Source organism: Haemorhous mexicanus, chromosome 6, assembly GCF_027477595.1.
Source record: "Haemorhous mexicanus isolate bHaeMex1 chromosome 6, bHaeMex1.pri, whole genome shotgun sequence".
Lineage (NCBI taxonomy): Eukaryota > Metazoa > Chordata > Aves > Passeriformes > Fringillidae > Haemorhous > Haemorhous mexicanus.
In genome coordinates, this window is record NC_082346.1 from 15462100 (window position 1) to 15486472 (window position 24373).

A 24373-nucleotide genomic window follows, 5' to 3' on the forward strand; every position below is an offset into this window, starting at 1 on the left:
CAATGTCAAGCCAGGAAAGCAATTTTGTATTAGCCTAAGAAGTTAAGAAAACAGAATACACAGAGGTATTTTTAAAGTGTATGTAATTTAAAAACCTTCTAAATATCTTAACAGTGCACTTGGCTACAATTGCATTTTGCAGGCAGCAGTAGATTTTTTTGCATTTTCAAATCCAGGGATGGGGCTGTACTCCATCAAGAAATTATCACATCAAACTGAATGCCACTATGAAAGTAGCAAATGAGATTTGTCAGTATTCAGAAAATGGCCAGATAATCAGGATGTGACTCACCAGGTCCAGCGGGGGCAGCTGTGTCCAGAGCAGTTCCATTTATAAAGCCATTGACACATGGTCCCAGTGTCAGTTGAGTGACAGCTGGAAAAGCCTTTGGTAACCAAGTTTTAGAGACACCAGAGCAAATTCTATGCAATTATCCATGAAACTATCCATCTTTGCTATAAGAGCAAAACATATGCAAGGTGCCTTTGCAGCACCAGTCAGAGGAAGAAAAGAAAACAAATTAAAACAGGAAGTCCTGGGCTCACACTATTGGCCTTTTCACCATGCTGGTGATATAAAAGACTCTCTGAGGTACTCTCTGAAAGATGGAAGATTCAACTGATTCTGTCCATTTTTTTTATTAATATGTTTATCTTCCCTTAAATGTTTTTGGACACCGGCAAAGAAGTCTTAGAGACCTGTAGATGTTTCAAAGATTTTAACCACCATCATAAATACTGTTTCTCATTTTCCAACCATCTGGTGCCATTCACAAGTACACTAAAAGCCCTTGAAACAAAACCTGTGGCTTTAATTTTTTCAGTGTTCTACTCTGAAGAATATCTAGTTTTCCTAGTCTAGACATATTCAGCCCTTCCAATTTTAGTTCAACCTTTGTTAAACTAATTTCCATTTCCATATTATTATTCCCCAGGTATTTTGCTTTTTTTCTCCATATTGAGCAGCCTCCTTCTGGTTGTTATTCCTGCCAATTTGATTTACAACTTCATTGTTTCTGGCTTGGTTAAAACAGAGTATATTCATACAGTGAAATAGCTCTGTGGAGTCAACACATTAATCCTATGATTTGCATAGTATCTTATGCCATTGCCAAATTATATAATAAACAAAGCTCCTCTGTTCTTTACCTGTGTTGAAAACTGAAAACCTTTTGTATGTTATCCCCAGCCTCCTTTCACAGAAGTTTTCCAGCACACACTTACAAGGTGTGATATGCCAGCTTGTGTTCCAGTAGGGAGGATTAGTAGAACCAGCTATGATATATTTCATTCCAGAGCTGATAACCTCAGAGGACTCATCTGTAAAAAAGTTTATCTTGTAAGTAAATCCCACCAAGAGGACCGAGGGAAGAAATACCAGGTCACACTAAATTGTTTGGTAACTGACTCAAAAGAATACAAATACCTGATGTTAAAACCCCCTGAAATCTAGGAAGATAACTCCTTTCACAAAAGAAAATATCTACTTCCTTTATTTTGTGGATCTTCTTGAAAAAGAAGCCTGTTAACTGAGGATGGAGTTGTGTACCTGACAATCTAAGCATTGGCCTCTGGACAAGCATACCAGAAAATGCAGAAATTGTTTAACCTGTGGATTTATATAATCAAGATTTGAAGTCAGAAGTCAAAGATGGACATGCTGTTCTTCAAAAAGGTAGAGTATGGACAAGGAAAAAAACAATAGCAAACACCATGCCAAAAAAGAGAGTGATCAAGCTGTCTAAGAAGGTTTGTAGGATTTTCCATGGAACAGGGTTGAATGCCAAGACTTACAGTATTTTTGTAAAACAATCTATGTTAACCTTCAAGCTGAACTAAAAATCCAGTAAATAAACTGACGAGGCAGGGATTTGGCTTGGCAGTAACTCTACTGCCCTACTAGTAAAACAGAAATAACAATATCTCACAGAGAAAAGTAAAAATCTTCCTTGAGTGGATATTTTGATAGTTTGCTGCTACACCTTCAAGTTGTTGGGCTAAATTTCTGGGAGATGGTGTCCTGTTCAAAAGGAATCAGTGTGCTACCATGACCATATGTCTAAACCCTCTAGTAAGATGCTGGTTTTGCTGTTTCAAGTGGTGTTGAACTGAATTCCCATAAACTGGACTGGAATAAATAACATGATCTGGTCTGATTCATGACTCCAGAATAGACTCTGCTTGGAAGAGACTACAGGAATAACAGGGCTCAGTTCTCAGGCTGGTGAAAGGCTGTTCTGGTTGACAGCTTATGTTAACAGCTTCTGTGCTGGGAGTCTGGCAAAAGGCTTCAGGGAAACTGTCTGTTTGCTTTCATTCATGTTTTATATATGTTACATATACACACAGAGAGCACTGCATGTATTAGCCTGTAATTTTCTGTCACAATCGTGGCCATCACACTATGGATGTGAGCAGCCATGGCTGAGAAGGGGTATTTCAGATCTGCTTTAATTCTCTTCATTCTCATGTCCTGGCAAGGACATCTGAGGAGCATTACCTTACAATGTGAAGCAGTGTTCCCTCTCATACAGCAGATACCACTTCCAGTGCAAATACATGTGCTTACAAGTTTAATGTTAGCTGTCAGTAGGTACTCAAGCATGAAAAGTTAACATTTGCTTTCTATCAGGATTCACGTGACCAGGGCTCCGTGGCTTGAGTGTTGGAGAAAAGCAAGCACAGAAGGTCCTTGACACCAGAGTAATAAAGCTTTTAAATTTAAAATAAAGCTTTACAGATGTTTTGGCATCTCCTCAATGCAATTTAAAGAAAATAACAACAAAACCGAGCAAATAGGCAGGTAGTTAACCAATTAGGAATGATTTTCAGTTGCACATCAGCTCAAGGCATGTTCATCTGGTAGCTGACTGAAAGCCAGGGATAGCAAATGTTGCACACTGGGGTAATGTGGACATTGTTCAGTAGCAGACCCACTAGAACAGGCAGAAGGATCCAGGGCTGGTTCTGTACTTATTTACAGCAGCAGAATTCTAGAAATATGTGAAAAACTGGGCGATCCCATGAGGATTCCAAAGTTCACAAATATACCCAATATCAGATCCAATCTAACATTTGAGCCACAGAAACCCAAAAAATCCCATGTTAAACCAGCTATCTTTAACAATAGATAGGAAATTTTTCATGTTGAAAACCACCAAAAAAAGTGTTCCCCTCACAGACTGAATGCAGCAGTTTTCAAAGTTCTAACATGTTAAAAATACAATTAAAGATTCAATGCCAGTCAAGGTTAGGCTGGCAGCTGAGTGTGAAATGCAGGACTGTGAGCTGGCTACAAGTCCTCAAGTCTGAGAAGTCACAGTGAGCAGTTATTTAAACATTAGCTCAGTAGCAGTGAAAAATTAAAAGGAAATGAAAGGTTAGGAATGTTGGAGCTGAAAAGGCAATGGTCAATACCTCAAAGACAAATGGCAGCTGGGGGCAGGGGACACTGCTCAGGGGCTTCTGCCTGGGCTGTGGTGTTCAGCATCCCCATCAGTCACTGACACACACAGAGCTCTCCCCAGCCTCACAGGTGACACCACACTGTGGGGAGCAGCTGGGAGGCAGGGGACATTGTCCCTGACATTCTGGGACACAGCAAAATCCCCAAGGAATGGCCCAACTTGAGCTCTACAAAGCTGAAGGACCATGCAAAAACACAGCCTGGGAAAGGTCTGACTTAGAAATCAGCTCTGCAGAAAAGGACTTGGGGTCAATCTACGTGGGTTTCACTCCCTTCTGGTCTGCATTAGCAGAGGATGTGGCCAGCAGGGAAAGGGAAGGCATTCAGCACTTCAGAGGTGACACTGGAGCACCCTGTCCTGCTGTTAAGCGCAGGAATAGTCACCCAGAGTGCCTGTGGAATCTTTATCCCAGGAAACTTTGGCTAATCAGATGGAGAAATTCCTGAATAGTTTGATCTACCTTTGAAGGTAGTCCAGCCTTGAGCAGGAGGTTGGTTTGGATGGCTCCAGGTGTCCCTTCCAATTGAAGCTTTTCTGCAATCACATGAAAAGACAATGTTACAAATATTATTACTCCACCATTATTAATTCATTTGCTTATTACTCATTACAATGAGCCATTTGCCTCCCAGTCTCAAAAGGGAATATTTATTTTAGAACTAAAAAAGATTTCCTTCCACATATAAAGTGACAATATTAGATATTAGAGCTCTTAAGCTGGAAAGACATAGTGCTTACAAGTCTGAGTATAGTGTGGTATTTCATCACCATGAGTGGCATGATAAAAGCAGATAGGAATATTTTGCTCACTGTTTCCTAATACAAGTATGAGAAACTACCAAAAAAAGCTAGAAAGACTAGGTTAGCACAGTTGAGTGAAGGCTAGATAGAGAGACCCAGGGCATTAACCAGTGCTGTCATTCTCATGGCAATGCCCTACAAGGTCCCTAACCCTGTCCTGGCCATCCAAACACAGCTCTGCAACTTTTGAGTTTCAGGCATCACTAAAAAGAACTAACTTTGTGGGACATTCCAGTAGTGCACACACATGCATGGCAGCTGGATGTCTCCAAAGAATCTGGGACACAAGCAGCATTTTCATTCCATGTTCTGAGATATCAGACTGAATACTTTATTTACATAAACGTTTTTATCCAGCAGAGATACGTAGGAAATGTCAAACACCAGAAGGTGCAGCCACATGAATAAGCCTGATAGAGATATGCTGATTTATGTGTACCAGAGATATCTATCTGAGCCACAATTCAGATCAATAAACCCACCACTGACTTATAGACTGCCACAGCAGGAAAAATCAGGATAGAGGGTGTACCCTACAAACCTTTCAGATAAACAGATGATTAAACACATGAAGCAAATCAAAATGATCACACTGAGTACTGGATGAGGCAAGAACAAAGCTCATGTCAGCTGTGTTGATCTACAGCCATTGCTGCTTTTATTTTATACCATAACGTGATCTGGTGAGGTTGTTTGTTGTAGATAAATAGAGCTAATTATCACCAATAAAAGATGCACTAATTAACTCAGTTTTATCTGTTCCAAACCTCTATTAATAACAAATTCCAAAGGTTTGGGCCTGGTTGGATGGAGCTCTCAGCAGCCTGGTCTAGTGGAAGGTGTCCCTGTCCATGGCAAAGGGTTGGAAGGAGAAGACATTTAAGGTCTCTTTCAACCCAAACAATTCTGCAATTCTATGACTGTGAATAAGGAAGGACAGGGGGGAAAAACACCTAAGAACACAAGAGTGTGCCTAAAATGGGCCATTTTCAATTTAAGCATCTTACTAATAATGCTTAACAAGCCTGACAATGAGGATTTAGAGTCCTACCCATTAAAAAAATGTTTAAATGAGAGGTGCAAAGCCATGACACAGCTCCTTTATATATGGGTTAAGGAGCTTGTGCTTTGAAGATAAAACCATCTTGTCCAGATGTTCACTTCTCTGCTTTAAGTGAGCAAAAGCTGCTACTGAGAATCAATCAGAAGTCTGGAAACACCTTTCCTTTATCTGTTAAAGGACTGACAACACAGGCACAGCTGGGAGTTAAATGGCAAATTATTTCTTTGCTGTTGTTATATGGTAGCTATGGTTATGGTAGCACTTACTTTTCAAGCACTCGTGGGCCAGAAAACTACAACAGAGACATGAATATTTTCTCCAACCTGAGACTAGGCTCTGTCTTTGGGTCCTGTCTCTTTCAGCATTTCTGGACAAACATGTACCAAACTGGACAGTTATGCATGTCTGAAAAGAAGCTTTTGCACTGGAAAGATTTTAAAGACTTTTATCTTGGGGGAAAAAAAAAAATACAGTTCTGGCATGAAATAAGGCCCTTGGCAAAATACAATAGGCTGCTCTACTATCTGTTAGCATTTCCAAAGAGATGCCAGCAGTCTACTTAAGCTATTGAGAATTCTACAATCACAGAAGCATTTGCTTCCCAAATCTTCAAGGGGAATTCACAACCCAGGATAGACACAGAAATTTATTACTCACAAAAAACCCTTGGTTTTTCTGCTTTTTTTTTTTTCTCTTTTAAACTGCTCGTGCAGAGATGTGCATGAATTCTCATTTCCTCTCTATCAAACCTGTATGTTGTCTCAGATTTTAGTAAATCAAGTGAGGTTTGACTTAATGTGAATAACAGCATAACTTCTGAGCCAGATATTAATTGAATAAGTTGTAATAAGCTGTAAATATCCCTGAACAAAGTACATATGAAAAACAAATGGCAAGAATTTAACTTTATATTTACTGCATGTTGTCTTGGTTTGGCTTCCACCCTAGTCTGATAAAACCCTAGGCTCTGCAACAGAGCTGCAATGAATGCTCTTATGTAGTTAATTCTGCTTCTGCAATGCCCTTTTACTCTCCAGGTTATCACATAGGAGAAATAAACCTCAGTGAAATAAAATGCTACGCAAAATCCTCTCTCCTCTCCTTGAACGTTTAAAGAGGTGCTAAAAAAGACCCTGCTGCATCTTTATCAAAACTACAGTGAGAGGAATGGCTAAAGTAAACAGGAATCTTTGCATTTGGTGTCATTTTGTTGCCTGTGCCTTTTTGCAGGAGAGGACAGTCCAGAGACCTGTGTGACTTCTACTGGTCACAGGTAGGCTTGCTGTTTTTCCTGGCCTATAGATGTTACTTCTTTTCAGCTTCATCTGATTTTATTGTGCCTCTGAGCAGTTCATGGTATGACCAGCCAGCCCTGCAATTTCTGACAATCAATAAAAATATTTAAAAGTGGACAAATGTGTGTATGTTGTGATGCCAGCTTTAATGGGATCTGAATTTATAACTAGGAGTAGGAACAAAGAGCAACCAGCCATGCAATGCTCCAGAGACTGGAAGAATTCAGAGATAGAAGCCAAATTGATGCCAAATATCCTTTGTCCAAAAAGGAAGTGGTGGTCCCTGGGTGGATCAGGGCCAAGCCATCCCCAGCATGGAGATGTCACAGAGTTGGAATGCAGCTCTCTAGCTCAGCAGAGAACAGTTTCAAACTGGAAAAAGAGAAGGAACACTGTGCTAGCAGTGACTGCAAGGCAGTTTAGAGGAGCAAATGCAGTCAGTTGTAAATCAGGCTGGAGTAGAGGGATGAAATGCCTCCGTGTCTGCAAAGAATGCCACAGGATCCACAGGGACAGAGCTCCATTAGGGGCCATGTCTCACATGAGTTTGTCACCACAGAGAAATGCAGTGAGGAAATGCACACATCATTACTTGCAACCACAAAATTCAGTGATTTAGATGAGAAAATATTTGCCTGGAAAACTAATAGCAACACACAAAAGTGTAGGTGTGCTTTCTTACACTAAACAAATAAATTTTACTGAAGATTTGGTTCATTATCATGTCAATGGTCAGGGTTAAAGCCTTATCTCTTTCCTAGGTCACCTTTTCTTATGCTTTCTTTGAGTTTCAAAGTTGATGACACGATATTCTGTGCAGAGGTTGGAAATTACAGAACTACATTTTTTCTGTTTTTATAGGAACATGAAACAGCTTTACAATAAAGATTACTTTTCATCTGTCTGCTACACTGCAGAAGAGGTAATGAGGACTGTCAAAAAAACAAAAAAAATCTGATTTCCCCCATTCTCAATAACGGTTTGTTTCACATCCTTTTCTAGCATGAAATAATTCTGTGAAAAATAAAGCAGGCATGAATCTTATTTGGGTTACAGAAAGGTCTGAATCATTTATAACTGAATTAATTGCTAGAAAGGCTTATGAGCAGCCAATTAGTAATATTTGTATTTGGATCTGCCAGTTGGCCCAGAACTGAAAGTGGGTATTAGTTTTGACATAAATACTGTAGTGTTCACAGATAAAAAAACATTCAATCAAAATCAAGAATATCCTTGAGAATTGCTGCCTTGAATGGAGCACGCCTGATAACTGGCCAGATAAATCTGTGAACCCAAACTGCCTAAGACATTTCCCAACTACTGATTCAAAAACTGATTCTGCATTCCTCATACAACATCCTGAAAATATTTTATTATTTTTTTCTCCTTCTATAGAGTCCTAAAAAAGCAGGAGGAAAAAATGGTGCCACAGGCAAAACCTACAGAGGTGCCAACAAGCTGTTAATTTGTGTCCATTACATTTCCACTGGACTTTGGGGGACTTGATTTCCCCACTTGGTGTTCCACTTTTCCACAAGCAGTAAACAAATTTCAGACTCATTCGGATTACTGTGAGAACTGTGAGTAAATTCTGCAAATGACCAAGTAACAAAAGCAATGCCTCTGATGTCCCTCAGAAGCATCCTGTCAGAGACTAGCAAGGTTACAAGGTGGAAGCATGGGCTGGGATGTGCCTCAAACACGTGGCCTCCAGGGGAACAGCATCACTGTTATTCTTCCCTCCACATCCTCTGCTCAAGCAGAATGCAGCCCTGCAGAACGTGGGACCAGAAGAAATTCTGCAGTTTCTGGAAAAGGAAGGAGGTTCTGAGCTGCTTCTGTGACTGAGCAAAGATTGACCCCTGGGGACCCCGTTTCTGCTTTGACTTGTCGTGCTCCCACCATCCTGCTCTGACAAAACTCTGCCCAAAATTAAATGTGAGAAGAGAAATAAAATCGAAAGGGAAAGAATAAGCATTGACAAAAGAGTTCTGTACAGTCAGAAATGAGTTCTGTACAGTCAGAAATGTGCATGTCAGGCAAACATCTCTTACAAGTTATTCTTGTAGCTCCTGGTCAGAATCAGAATTTTGTGGGTTACGGCAATTTCTAAATGTCTCACTTTCTCACAAAAAAGTAATTGCATAATATGCCAAGGCTCAGTTCTAGGCTGTCCTCAGGCACTCACACTCCTGGACTGTGTGCTTTTACTCTTTCTTGAATTATTTTTAACAGTTAGCTGTATTTTTAATGTTTTCTATGTTCCTTACTACAGACTCTGCTCTCTTTTAGGTTACAACCTTTGGGAGAAGTCGCATAGCCAAAGGATTTTTTTCAGAATTTCCAAGAATTTCCATATTTTGCCCATGAAGAATGCATCCACACTTTGCTGAAGTAAATTACATTAAAATTCTGTGTAATTAGAGTATAACCTATAATGTGTTTGCACCGGAGAGAAATTCTGGAAAACGAAGACAGTAGAACATTGTGGAATGCTTAGAGGAGTATTTGAAAGCTTTTAAGCTAAGCATCATTTAAAACAGATTTTAATTAAGGATTTTCCTTTTTTATTACATATTAAGGTCTCTAAGAGCATAACTTCCATAAATAGTCAAGAATAAACTACATTCAGACCTACATATAAGCACATTTCTTGGCACAGACAAATGAAAACTGTGATTGCTGACATCTCTTTGAAGGAAGATTTTCTTTTTTTTTTTTTTTTTCATCCAAGCCCTTGTTTTATTTATATGGCTCTGCACACTTTTTTATTTTTAATTATCCTAAGGAAAAGAAGGGGTGGAGGGAAACAGATCTTTGTTTTCCAACTGAGACAGTGAAATGCATTCCAAAGCTGCTTTTGTTTTTAATTTACAGAAGCCCTCATGTCTAATCTACTAAGCCAACAAATAATCTGTTTGCCAGGTTTTACATGAGAGTCGTGAAAAGTGCATACAGTTGCTGACTTTATTCTTTTTTAGGATACAGATTCATTCTCTGCCATAAACTTGAAAAGATCCTTTTGCAGAACTTTCTGCCATGAATTTATTTTTAACTATGTGTTTTGTTTCCCAGGAGGTATTTCATTTTTACCAACTTACTGGAGTATCTTTAGCTCTATTTCTTAATAACAACAAAATTCATTTGTTGCCTTATCTGAAAGATAAAATAGCAAACCCTCTGCCTTTCTTCATGAAAGCAGCTGTTCAAAAGCAAAAAAACAGGGTATTGAGAAATATGTTCCCCTCTGAAAAAAAAAAGGTGCAGAGCAGATGACCACTCCCATGTATTTCCACACACAGAGAAAGATATTTTTACACCCTTCAGTTCTTTTAGAATAACCCTATAACCTACATGTCTTAATATTGATGGCACATTTCAGTATTTAAAAACTGAACGTGTGTCCTGAGAGCCAGCAAAACACTGCAGGACAACAACACAAAACTGGAGTGTCCCTACACCTCTGTAAATGTCTGCTGAGAAATCCATGTATGCAGGGAAGACAGAAAGAGTGTTTTGCAGTGAGATTTCCAGATGGTGTGTACTACAGTGAGGAAATTTCTTTTCAAATGGAGCAGTGCACCACCACATTTGAATCACCTCCCTCCTCTCCATTAGGGTACATCTCCTGCATGGACAACTCTAAATCTGGCACAGTTGTATGAATGAACTTGAAGGATGCAAAGAACATTACTGAACCCACTGCCAGCTCCCCCAAAACTGAATTTTGCTGGGATTTTTACAGGCAAGGCCAGGGCTCAGGAAGTGTTGTGTTCCTCCAGAGATCTCCCCTCTCCTTCTCTCAGAGAATGGCTATATGGCTTTGGATGGGCTGAAGTAAAGGAAATTAACAAAAAAGTGAAAAGAATCTTCAAATAGAAATAAAACAATGGCTGAGACCTTTGTAATACACTACATATGTGAAAAAAAATTTGAAAAATGTGCAGAAGAATTACTAACCATTTAATTGTGACATTTTACACCTATGTTGCCTGTAAATAGATGTAAAAAGGATGTTCAGAGTCCCAGCCCTTGGGAAGCAGTCTGTAACTTACAACCTTTAGAAAAAAGGTATCCATGCCCACCACCTGTGTGAAAAAGGCTTTGGCCTCAGCTCTTACTGCAGAATTGTTGGTGTAGCCAAATACAGCATTCCTAAGGTCAGAATAAATGAAATTTTAACTGTTTCTTTCAATTTTATCAAAGATACACTAATCAACAGAGCTTCACAGATAGTGTTGATTTTAGATGCACTGCAGATTATCCATATATTTGTATGGCCATGAATTCTCATTTCATTCAAGGATTTTTTTTTTAATCCAATACCTTTCATCTACATCATTTATATTGAGTTCTGTATTTCTGTACAAGTCAGCCTGCTCTTGGGCTAGTCAGAATATAAGGAGATTATATGTGCTAGTGAATTCCAGAATTTAGATTTTATGATTTTATTTAAACCATCATCACAGAAATGCATTTTCAAATTTTGTTAACCAATATCCTGAGAAGCAAAAAAATCCCAAAATTCCCAATCAATTTTTTTTCTTAATTTATGCTCACAATTCTTCTTACTTGATTAGATTTATAACCTGTATTCACTAGTTCCTTGCAGAACCATCAGAGCCTCTTCATAAAGGAATTCCTTTCTAAAACCTCCACCTCTCAAGGACCTTCCTCATCTCTCTTGGCTGAAATAAGGAGATACAATTCCTCTCCAGCCCCACTTTTTCAATATGGAGGAAAACCACCCTTCAAAGTAATTTGCAGCTAGGAGAGCATGGAGTGAGGATGTGGGCTTGGGCACCCTCCTCCTTTAATCTGTGTAGTCTGCCTCCATAACAGAGCAAGCTCAAACAACACTCTTGGCTCTGGCATAACAAGAAATGGGAAAAAATTCTCTCAGTGAAGAAGAACTGTGGTGCAGGGAGAGTCAAGCCATAAGTTTCCCATGAACAAGTCAAACTCATGGCACTGCCCCCATTCCTAATATGTGAGAGAACTTGTATTGCCCCACAGTTCCCTGCAATATGCAGATCATTGCATCTTTCTGCCACTGCAGTGCAGTGAAATTACATGGAATGATTACAAAAATTTGTCTTGAAGAAAAAAAATTAGTTTTCTATCACATGTTGCCATTGATGATGAATTTGACTGTGTTCAGCAGCTCCTGGGCAACATTTATAGCCAAAGAATTTAGAAAAGTAGTACAGCCTTCCCCCCACCCCAGCTCCTGGTCAGTCTGCTGTGCCTTCCATTTAATTTTTTTTTAATCTTCTTCCTTTACATACCCCTTGAGGCACATGTTCTCAAAAGTGAGAACCACTCAAATATAGTTTACGTTACCCCACAGAACACTATAAAGAGGCAAGAAAATTGTCAAGCAAGGTGACAAGATTCACACCAAAAATTCATTTTGTAAACTCTCAGAGATGTTGTCACAACAAACCCAGAGGAAAAATTTTACTCCCTCGGCAGCCAATAATGGGGAAGGTGACAGGAGAGCAGAAAGAGAAAATGAAGACTCCCACATGCACTTGGGATGCTTTTCAGGTCCTCAGCTTTGTCTTTACTTAGGCTGCTGGATGATTTTTGATCACCAGTCTGTATTGCCAGTGCAACTGTTCACTTCTATTCTGCATGCTCCTCGACGGGCTGGGTGCATTTTCACAGATGCTATCATCACACTTTAACTGCAATAATCATGTTGGAGCTGTGCTCTTACTGCACTACAGGCCAGCTCTTCTACACTGAGATGTCCAGTGCTGATGAACATGGCACAACTGCCTGAAATCAGGCCTAGGGACTCCTTTTAAAAATGTTTCTTAAATGTTTCTTTGTAGGGAGTGATTATTCCCAAAATCTGATGAGAGGAAACATGATGGAAAAAATGAGTGCCCAAAAAAGTGTCAAATTGGGATATGGACAGACAACTGCAAACTACAGTTAGCACAGCTCAGCAATTTCCCCACTTACAGGCTGACCTGCATTAATGGATCACAGCACACTTCTGATTCACTGTTACTGTAAAGAAAAGTAGATTATTTCAACCAAATTGCTAGTTTGAATCAAGATATTCTAATAAGGAATACTTCTTACTTTGGAATTACAGTTAGAAGCACACACACAAGCAATGAGCAGGAATCCCTTGAGCTGTGAAAGCTCAGTTACTTGCCTCTCCCCCTTCTCTAAATTTCTACAGCATTTGTTGCAACCAACACTGGACCATAATTTCCACTATCCTTGAAACACTGACAGCTCTCCCATCCATTCTACACAAATAAGCAGTAAGGTGATATCAAATTTCCAGCTCTAAGCTGGCATCCACAGCAGTCCCTGGGAGTAGATCAACAGCAGTCCCTGCCTGATGAGACCAAGGGGCACAATCCTGTGTCTGTGCTCAGGCTCAGCTGTCCAGACCTATTTACCCCCAGGGACCAACCAGAGCTTCCTCCCTCCTTGTGCACCAAATTCCCTTTGCAAAGAAAATCCAGGTGCATGAGGTTCCCTTTGCAAAGAAAATCCAGATGCATGAGGGGACTGAGCCTTCTAGAACACAAATATAGCCAGAAGCTAGGCAATGTAGTCAAGATTTTCAGGCTTTTTAACAAATATGAGCGACTGCCAGCTCAGGATGAAAATTAACACACAGAATCATAAAAAGGCTTAGCTTGGAAGGGTTCTTGAAGACCCTATGGTTCCAGCAGCCCTGTCATGGGCAGGGACACTTTTCACTGGACCAGGCTGCTCAGAGCCCCATCCAGCCTGGCCTTGAACACCCCCAGGGATGAGCAATCCACAACTCCTCTGGACAATCTCTTCCGGTGTCTTCCCACCCTCACAGCAAAGAATTTATTCTTAATATCTAATCTAAATCTATTCTCTTTTAGTTTAAAGCCATTTCCCCTTGTCCTGTCACTACATGCTCTTGTATAAAGTCCCTCTCCATCTTTCCTCTAAGTTTCCTTAAGGTACTGGAAGGTCATATTTATCTTTTTTTAAAAAGCCTTTTGTCAAATTATCCTTCACTCAGGATAATTTTCCTTATCTCAGATCAGAGTTTAACCAATTGATCACACTTTTACCATACTTAGAAATACAGATTTTATTGTCCAGGTATTTTTTTAGAAACATATTCTTAACATATTTGAGAAGAAGTTTCTTCATAGCAATTCAAAAATTTGCAGCAGCTTGACATGATGTCTCAGCTACAGAATTTATAGCCTGTGGACCGTGGCAGGAAAAACTCTTTCATTTTTCTCTCACTTGCTGTTTATCCTTCCGTGTTTTCATATGCTGGATTCTCCCCTGAAAGCTATAATGCAAAAGACTCTTCTGAGAATCTCACAAGCTGTCAAATGTTCACCATCACCAGCAAAAGGTTACTGAGGATCCTACTCTCATCCTGACTGAGTCAAAGAGCTGTCCTGCCTTGACTTGAACTGAAACCACCAAGCTCTGAATAGGAACAAATGGTTATGAATTATCACTCTGGGTAGCATGAAAGGGCCTAGAAAGTAAGGAAATGAGGCAGATACTTTGCAAGACATCAGAAGGCAAACAGTGTAAGCTAAAGGATATCCACTGAAGAATTAGGTTCTCACAAATATTTTCCTAATTTCAAAATCAGAATGTCTTCTGCCTTTTTAAATGTATAAAGCTTTAGGGGCATGATGCTCTGTGACACTTAATGGAAAGCCAAGTCTTTTTTTAGCTCAGATAAGAATGGCACTGCTGTGCAACCACTTTGTGGCCCATGTGAAAGCATTAAGCAAGGCGCAGAGAAATCAGTCTTTCCAGTTTTTTTGCACACCATTCTCATCAACAAAAGCATCTGGAGCTAGTCTGGTACTAAAATATGCTAATAGGGAGATCACACCGCCTACATAGCACTAAGTAGTTCTGTATCACATTTGTTTCAGAGCTGACAAAAAGAAGTCCCAGAAAAAGAGAAAACAAGACAGCCATTTAATAAAAAAAAAAAAAAAGATAAAAGAAGAAAAAGCCACCCTAAAAAACTAAAAACCAAACCCCCCAAAAAACACCCCTGCACTTAAATTTGTCCTCCCTCACCCTTAGTTATCAGCCACCACCTTGTCAGTGGTGCCATTACTGCTTAGTAGAGTAGTAGAGATCACTGAAGAGATCCTGATTAAAACAACTGGATTGAGATAGAAGTGGGAGATTTGCTTTGTTTGCTTCCTTCACTGAGGACCAACCCAATTTGTAGCAGGGTCACACAAAGGTGCACTCGGGGCAAACCTCCCTGACCAGTCTGGCAGCTGCGTGCGGTGGGGTGATGACAACAGCTGACAAGGAAAGACAGGCTGACATCACCTACCTAGACTTCTGAAGGGCCTTTGACACAGCCTCACACAACATCCTTATCTCCAAACTGGAGAGACATGGATTTGGAAGGTAGAAGATATATTGGGTAAGGAATTGGCTGGATGGATGCAGGCAGAGGGCTGTGGTCAATGGATCTGTGTTTAGGTGGAGGACAGTGACAAGTGATGTCCCCCAAGGCTTTGTCTTGGGACTGGTGCTCTTAAATATCTTTTTCAATTGAAAGCTGGAGCACCTTCTGTGTGGGGACAGTCTGGGAGACCTGTTCAGCCTGGATAAGAGGAAGGCTCCAGGATGACCTTGCAGCAGGCTCCCAGCACCTAAAGGGAGGCTACCAAAAATATACAGAACAGAGGGACTTTTGAGAGGGGCATGTAGTCATAGGACAAGGGGGAATGGCTTTAAGCTGCAAGAGGAAAGGTTTGGATCAGATATTAGAAATAAATTCTTTTCCATGAAGGTAGGGAGGCATTGTTACAATTTGCCCAGAGAAGTTGTGGGTGCCCCATCCCTGGCAGGGTTCAAGGCCAGGTTGGATGGGACTCTGAGAAACCTGGTCTAGTGGAAGGTGTCCCTGCCCATGGCACAGGGTTGGAACTGTTTGATCATTAAGGTCCCTTCCAGCACGTATACAAGGAATTGTATCCCATTTTCTAGAGATAAAGAGGACGTAGTTTATTCTTTTTCAGGACAGACAATATGAGGTAGCCTGATATAAGAAGCCTACCCAGGCTAGTTTTCCAGGACTCCAAGCAGAAACTTTGGTTGTTAAAGACAAAGACGAAGAGCCTGAATGTTAATAAAAGCAGAAATACTGCCTTGCCTCCTGTAGTGAATTCCTGCTTTGCCCAGTCCTGGAATGAAGATTACAGATCATGTGGCCAGAACTGAAACTTGTAAAATTGAGCACCCTCATAACCAAGTACTTAGTGCTTAGTGGCCCTGAACACCAACCTCAGGAGCTGTTTCCAAGTCCACCTTGATGATGACACCCTGAAGTTCTTGCAGAGTGTGTGTGTGTACATGAGTATGGAGTGAGGATGTGTGGGGTGTATTTTCCAGCCCCTCATGTATTCATACACCACATGTTTGAGGAATAGAACCTGAATAGTAACCAAAGGCTCAGTATACTCAGTGGAGAATAAAGGCTGCATGTTCAAAAAGGCACTAACGTGAGTGGGTTGGTCAAATTTTCCCTACAGTTGTTTTATTCTGGGAACCTCACAATGGAGAAAAGAATTCTTTTTGATATTCACATTTCAAAGAGCACACTTTTGTGAATATTTTCAAAAGAAGATGATAGCAGTACTGATTTCTATAGACTGTGTATAAACCAACACATGCATATGCACAAACATACATGCACAGCATATACATATGTATATGTAGAACTATCTGTAACAGAAAAGGAGATTCTTTCATTTTGCCTTTTGTGCTGCTCACTCCAGGAATCTACCCTTGATCTTGGCAGAACTGATAGTTTATAATGAATACTTCTCCAGCTCTCATAGCTGGCATCAAGAAAACACCTGGGAGTAAGATTTGTCTGCAGTGGTTTTGTACATTTCCTTTTTAAACATAGTTACTGTTCTGTTTGCCTCTAATAAACATTTTTATTGTGTTTAAATATTTTATTGGTTTGGGAAAAACCGAAACAAATGAAAACAAATAAGTAAACAAGAGGGACTGCTGTGCTTCTGCAAGTGGAAAGAGGTACTGAAAGGGTAAAGAAGGCCAAAGTCAGGAGATGAGCCATTGACTGTACTGCAGATTAGCTTCACCTGACATTTATCAATGCCTCTTGATCCCTTTAACTGCCTACAAAGAAAGAGAGGTATAGGAAAATGGTGATCATTCTCAGGGAAGCCCTGACTTCTATTTAAAGTGCTTGCATTGTCCTCAGAATCGTGGCATTTACTTTGCATTGCATTCATCTCAACAACACTGTGAGATTCAGAACATAATATTCTCACCTAACAGAAAGGAATGGATGCATTAAGAGGCCAAATCATTTATAGAGGATGACACCAGAAATTTCTGGCAAAGCTCTGAGAATCTGACATAGAAGACTTGAAGTACAGCTTTTTTTTTTGCATCAGTTTTGTACAAGTGATATTAATCCCAGATAAAATATTTTAGGCAGGATAAAATGCCAGACGCACAGCAGAGTAAACAGAACATATGAGGTAGAGATTAGGAGACACAATACCCCATTGATTCTATTTTAAGGAACCAAGTCAGCACAGTCAGATAACATTCACATTCTGCATTGATGTGGTCAGACTTCCTTTGTCTTTATGAGATTCCTTACTCCTTCCTTTCTGTGCAATTTTCTGCTTGAGGTTTGAAACAACCTTGACTCTAGGTAGTAGACCTAAAACTGCCTATTCTGAGATTTGAATTATTTCCAGCAACAACTTCTGTTCTAAACAAGCTATAGAGATTCGAAATAGACCTAGTTGAAAAGTTGTGGTGTGTTGTAAGGGATCTCTTTTCAAAGGTTTTGACTAGCTTTGCAAACTGAATAGAAAAAAACCCAAAACTGAAGAATGAGATAGCTCAGAAAACCAAGAACATCTGCTTTGTTACTCAATTTAAATAGCAAACTTACAACCTAAAGACATAAATGCAAGAAATACTATCAGTGAACGGGTTATTCCATCACCTTTTTGAGAAAGTTTTGGGGTGAAATCCAGTGAAAAGTCTATCCTTTTTCAACATACAGGTTAGCAGGAAGAGGCTATTTCAAGGACTCTGAAATTTTTGCATGAGAGCCCTAGTACTCATGCAGGTAGTTAAAGAAAGCAGCTGTAGAGTCTGTAAATCTCAATATTCCCCCATACTCTGCTGCTCCAGCTGAGCATGGAGAGGAATAGCACTCTGTGGGATATTTTTCCTTCCTGTGATACCCTGCATTTTAGACTAGCCCATCTCTGGGAAGAAGCTTCACTGGAAGTTCAATCAATTCCACAGCTTCAAATGTGTTTCAAAACCAGCACACATGAAAAGGGGAATAAAGGGGAGCTTCTAATTCTGTATCTTTATGAATACTTATGAAAATATGTGGATCAAAGCCTCTTCCTCTGCAAGTAAATTTCAAGCCTCCTGTAGGACTCAAAGGAAATGTATTAGAACTCATTTTATATTTCAGTTAGCATAAAGCATTTTTCCTAATTTGCAGGGAACTGCTTCAGAAATAGAGCAAAACAGCCCAAACCAGGCCTTTCTTCTGCTTCCCTTTTCAGGGACAGAGCTAGAATGCAAGCCATCTGTGTCACTTCCTTCACAACCAGCTCTAGCCAACATTACACTCAAGAAAAGTACATCTGAAGAGAGAAATGAGCCCAGGTTAGACGTGCCATCCAGAGCTCCCTCTGCTGAAACAAACATCAGCCAAGCTGGCACCTGCCAAAGCCCTTTTGACTTCAGAGTGGTTGATCAAACTGAGCACTTGTTCCAACAACTTCAGGTCACAACTCTTCCCAATCACTGCCATTTCTCCTGGAGGAGCAAATCAGTTGTTCAGTGACAGGCCACAGTGGGGAAGCTCCACTTGCAGTACTTGGCTGTGACAAGGAGTTGTGAACACAAATACTTCTGAGCTGAGATTCTCCTCCCAAAGCCAGAATTGCCCAGAACTCAAGCAGTCATGCCCCTACAACATCCTTTAGCTTTCCTACTCCCAGACCTATTAAGAAATTGAGGAGCAAAAGGAATTATGTGTACAATGTGTGCTCTGCAAACAGGATAGAGGATATCCTCTGTCGAGAGAGAGGTGCAGTGGCTGCTGAGGTTTGAGCTTTCAGGTGAAGTTTATTTTCCAGAGACAGAAGTGGCACCACAATTTGTCAACAGGAGAGAAACACCAAAACAAAAGTTGAAGACTCTTTCTTAGATGTTTGTCAGAAGCAAGAAGGAAATGAAGATGAAGGAAGGTAATTAACTGAGACTGGAGTAACCTCCTCTGCTGAGAAGGAGGGGAATTTCTGCTGGTTGGAAGAAGTTAGCTTTGAAAAACACCTGCACCCATTAAACAACTACTGCAAAAGGAGACCAGAACACTGAATTCTGTTGAGAAAGCACCTCCCAAATTTCAAAACCTGCCCAGGTCCCTGGAAAAACAAATGATACCAGCAGTTTTGTGTTGGCACAAAAAACTTGTGCATCTCATATTATATCTACTCAAATATCACATAATGCCAAAAATTCCAATAAATAGCCAGGAATTTCACAAAACTCAAACCAGGGTAAGAGTATTCTTTGAATTTTGGTGCACTTCAGTCTGTTTTTTTCCACATTCACGTCTGAGAAGAGAGAAATGACTAGGTGGGATCTCAAGAGAAAGGGAGTCACTTCCCAATTGTACCACAGACCTGATGCACTATTCAAACCAGTCATTCAGTCTTTGCATCTTCATTCCCCAGCAGTAAAATCCAGACAACAAAATAGTTTATTCTGTTCTTCTACTCATTTGCATGGGCCATCACTTATTATGGATCCATGTAATATCTAATACAATAGAGATCTGAAGCCAGCAAGGCCTTTAAGGGCTATCTCGTGTTTGAAGTACATTCCAAAATATACTGTTCCACACTAAATATGTCTCCAAGAGCTTATTACAGGGAAAGCTGCATAAAGATTCGTGATCACTGAGTGTAATTTAGTGTCAGGAATGAAGGGGTCAAGAAAAGTGTCCATAGATAATTGCCTGTCTTCCCTCCTTCCCTACGCACATTACCAATAATACAGTGTGGTGGAGATAGAAGGGGAAATAAAAGCTACATCTGTCTTTGGTGAATAAATAATAGCCAAAAGCTACTAAGAAATCTAAGTTCTTCAGCCTTAAATTGTCTGCAAAAAATAAAGTTTCCATAAATTGGCATTAATGAAGAACAATCTTCTTGTTTTGTGTGACAGGAAGAGCCACCTTTTTAAGAGATAAGTACACCACAATCTGGAAATCCTATTAATAACATTAGAGTCCTGAACTTTAATGTATTAATGAATGGACGTGCACCCATGCTGTAATCATGGATTTCAGCATTGCCTTTGATGCTTCATTGGTCACAAAGCTCTTACAAAATGTTTGAAGTGTCTGGCTGTGTAATAATGATTTATAATTCTCTTGAACCAAAGCAAAATTTGCTAGTAAAAATCATTTTTGAAATAAAAAATAAATTGTGACTGGAGGGTCTGGGTTTGTTTCAAAAAGAGATCACCCACAAGCAGCAAATTATTTAAAAAGCCACTGGTTCTAGTGTTTTGAGAGAGGGAGCGTACAACTCAGAATTTCAAAGTAGTGTTAATTAAGATCAGTTTATTAAAATGTCAATCTTTTTAACCAAAAATTCTCTACCATGAATACGAGCTGCAAGTTCCTTTATGTTCAGCTTTTCATGAAGGAAATTATTTTTCCTCATACTATACATGCAGCTTTATCCCTTTTCCTGCTCTTACTTTTTTCTTCCATCTCTTGTTGTTGGGGTTTTCTTATAGAATAAATAGTCTTTGTATGATTGTTAGATTACTGCTCCCCCCCCTTCCCTCTGCACCATCAGGAAGGTCTCTGAGCTACTTACATTAAAACAGCTGAAAAAACCCTTAAAAATAATCTTTAAAGTTTCATGAATTTTCTTTCTTCTTTTTCAGCTCAGTCCAAGACTCACCAGAGTCAAGAGTTTTACATCAGAAAAATGTGGATCAGGGCCATATATGAAGTTAATTGCATTGCTTTATTATCATGAGTGCTTCCATGCTAAGACTCTGTTCTGAAAAAGTGCAAAGAAAAGGGCTGAACCAGAATAATCTGACAAGAATAACCAGGAGTTATCTGTCCTTACCACTCAAAACAGTTCTTTTTGAAAAAATATTGAGGAGAACCATCCAATATTAAAAAAAAAAAAAATAAAGTAAATCTGATAAATAAGAAGGAATGGACATGGTACAACTGGAGACATTCCTCTGTTCCACTCAGAAACTTGGAATGTTAACTGGGCAGGAAGAGCAAACGGGGGGGGGGGGGGCAGCCTCACTCTAGACCAAAATGACCCTGGAAATCAAACTGCATTCAATTCTCACATGAATACTACTGCCTATCTCAACACATTTGGAGAGGGGACAGATTCTATCCTAAGTTTCAGACTGATCTTAGACTTAGGCATTAATTCAATTGTGTTTCTTAAAATTATCCTCAATCACACATACCTTAAACTGGGAATAACTACATGGATTTTTAATTGCAAATTTCCTCACTGTTCCCTGAAGTTGTGGTTTGCATCTTTAATATCTGTGATAAGTATTAGGATTTGTTTCCTGATCTTTGCAAAGAATTCCTGTATTTTTAAAATGTATTTCAAAAAGAGATGTATTTCTGAAGGGGATACTGCAAAGCAGACACAGCAAGCAGTGCTTTTACCCATGCCTACAGATTTGGGGCTGAACGAGCTCCAGAACTCCAAGTAGAATATCAGGAGATTATCCGTGGCACAGCACTGCCAAAGGAATCCCTATTCCCTGTCATTGTGAGCAAGAGTGTTACCCCTGCTGTCTTAACTTGCCTATAAATTGTTGGTAAACTGCACTAGTGTGTACCACCCTAGAGAAAATGATGCCAGGAGGAAAACATTTCCTGAGACTTCACTAAGCAGAGACAGAAGGAAAACAGCCTTGCTCCTTGCCAGGACTCAGGATTATCACTCATGTGGGAGAAACACACTTAGCAAAAACAGAGAAAACATCACCCTCTTATTCACTTTTGTCTTTTCTCCCTTGACTCTTTGCCTCAAGAAACAGATGAGAGAAGAGGATCTCACTGCTTAGTCATATGTTTATTCCCACCCCCTCCATCACCTACTCTTTCCACTTGTTCCTGTTATTAGCACAAACTCTGAACCTGTCACACAGTTCCCTCCTGGGGACCATACACACTCGTTAGAGCCACAGGCTGACACTTGTCAGCTCCTCTTCCTGCTATAAAACAGCACATGATGCTTTCTGCTGGCAAAGGGAACCTGGCTGTTGATCCTGGCAGACCCCCATTCTCATGAACCAAAGGTGTGCTATGACTTTCTAAATTGTCTTCTGCAATACAGAGGGGTTTCCCTTTTTTTTTCATCTGCAAATGCAATTTTTTCACAGTTTGTGCAAAAGCAAACTCCAATACAGCTGTAATCCTCTATAGCACTAATCACTGACTTCTGTCCCTCAGGAAAAAATATACCATTAATCAGCAAGGTGAGCCATAACATCCCTTTAAGCTTTTTCACCCAAAGGAACAGAAAGGTTTGATGTAGTCATAGCCAGACCTATCCCATCAATCAGTAGAACAGGGACTGATCCCACACTCCCTAAACCTCCCAAGATCTGATGCACAATTTGATACAGCAAATATCTTCCCAGTAAACCCCTCATATGTCAAGCCTTAAAGCAGGATATTAATATAACTTCTGGGGGAAGCTATGAAGAGCTATTTCTGGACAAATGAAGAAATCATTTTAAGGAGCAAGGGAAGAGTCACACTCACTGCTAATATATTGATTTAAAGAGAATGCAAAATTGTTTCCTGGTACAGCTACAACTATTTTTTCAATTATCATTTTCAACAAATCAAATTTGGAGGGTACTCCTCAAAATTACTTCTCTTGTTTATGTATACAGAATGTGTAATAGGTATAGTTATATACCTGATTATAATATTTTTTGCAGCAATATATAATTTATATGATATTATGCACATGCATATAATATGTAAATTATCTATTAAACATTGGGTGTGTTTACCTACAGATATGATTTCATGGAGCAAGGCAGACTAGAGACTCTTGTATCAAGTTCAGTCAGGACCTTAATACATTCTGTTTAGATCTAGAGGCAGATGCATTTAAAAAGTGTGCCCAATGTCTTCCTAACCTGTTTGACTACCAAACCTCACCCCCATTGGCCTTAACTGACCTTTATTTTTTTTGTACATTGGTGTAAAATGGTTGTTGCTGTACTAATATTCCATACAGATTAAAATGTGCTTCCTTTGTATTTGCAGCAGACTTATTAAGGTGCCATAACTGTTTCCACACAAATTTCTGGCTTTAATCATGGATAAGCATCACAGCACAAGCTTCTACTCTGCTTTCCATGAAAGAACAAGGACTCTGGCAATCACTGGCTGATGCAAGGCAATTGATATAAGACACAAGTCACCAGGGAAACAGTCTTGGATCCATCACTGCAAGGAAATACGGTTCTCATTGTTATCCTGTCATGTAAGGAAAACGATATCCCAGATCAGAAGTTGTTTAACTACCTCATCTTCTGACAGCCTGTGCTGGTTTTCTCTCACAGAAGGAGGAATTCCCTTTCAGCTGATTTCTTCCAGGTTCCTCTATATGGACCCCCTGTTTGCTTGGGCATAGACAGACCCCAGTGTAAAGTAAAGTGTAAAGTAAATACATTTTCCAAATCCGGGGACTTAGCTTCCACTCACTAAAACCAACAGGGTTCTTGCCCAGGAGAAGTTAATTCTTTTCCCTTTGAGGCTGTTCTCAACTCTTGCACCCAGTCCAAGGGGAGTTTTTAGTGCAAGAAAGCACCTTGGCCTGGCAAAAATGCCTTACTGATTCACACTCCAAACCAAAACAAAGCACATGAGATGAAATAACGAGTCACCATATGAAAGTATGTAAGTACATTGCCTAAAGTTGTTTCTGAATACAACCCCCCCCTACAAAAACCAAAAACCAAAAAAACAAACCAAAAAAACCCACAAAAAAAATAAAAACCACCAACCCAACCCAACCCAACCAAGCAAATAATACACCTAAAATCTGCAGAAGACAAATGGTGCAACATATCCTCACATTATGAGCAGGAAAGAGCCCCACATTAACAAACCACACAAAAATCTGACAAACATACTAAAACTAAGTTTTCTGGTGCTCCTTGCTGCCACAAAAGGTACAAAATTCTATTGTTTATCTTCCCAAAGGTTTCTTCATAATACAATATGTTTTTGTTAGCTGTCCCTACCTTATAATCAATATTCATCCTGCAAAAACTTGTAATAACTACTAAGAAAATTAAGTAAATTAGTGAGGTACACAAATAGTCCAAAGCTATCCCACTGCAACTACCTGCAAGAGTTTTAATTTCCCTTTGAAAGGCCACAAACCTCCTGCCAGTCTAACAGTTGAGGAGTCTGTTTTCCAAAATTAGGGCAGAGCACAATCAGGTAATTTTTTATTTAGAAAGCAAAATATACTTAATAAATCCCAAAATATACTTCATAAATCCAGACATAAAACACTTGCTACAATATTCCAATTTGGCAATATTTTAACATTACAAGAGGTTTACATGCCCAAAATCTTGGTGTAAACACAAAGTTTTTAAGTATCACTAACTTTTCTTTT

General features: G+C 39.7%; 1 long non-coding RNA gene across 1 annotated transcript in view; it reads right to left on the reverse strand.

Annotated features, from left to right (window-relative positions):
• LOC132328336 (uncharacterized) overlaps window positions 1-489 on the reverse strand; it is a 41056-nt gene extending 40567 nt beyond the window's left edge. Inside the window, exon 1 of the long non-coding RNA XR_009486741.1 lies at window positions 293-489. This is a non-coding gene — a long non-coding RNA (uncharacterized LOC132328336). The remainder of the gene's footprint in view (window positions 1-292) is intronic.
• Window positions 490-24373: the final 23884 nt, after the last annotated feature.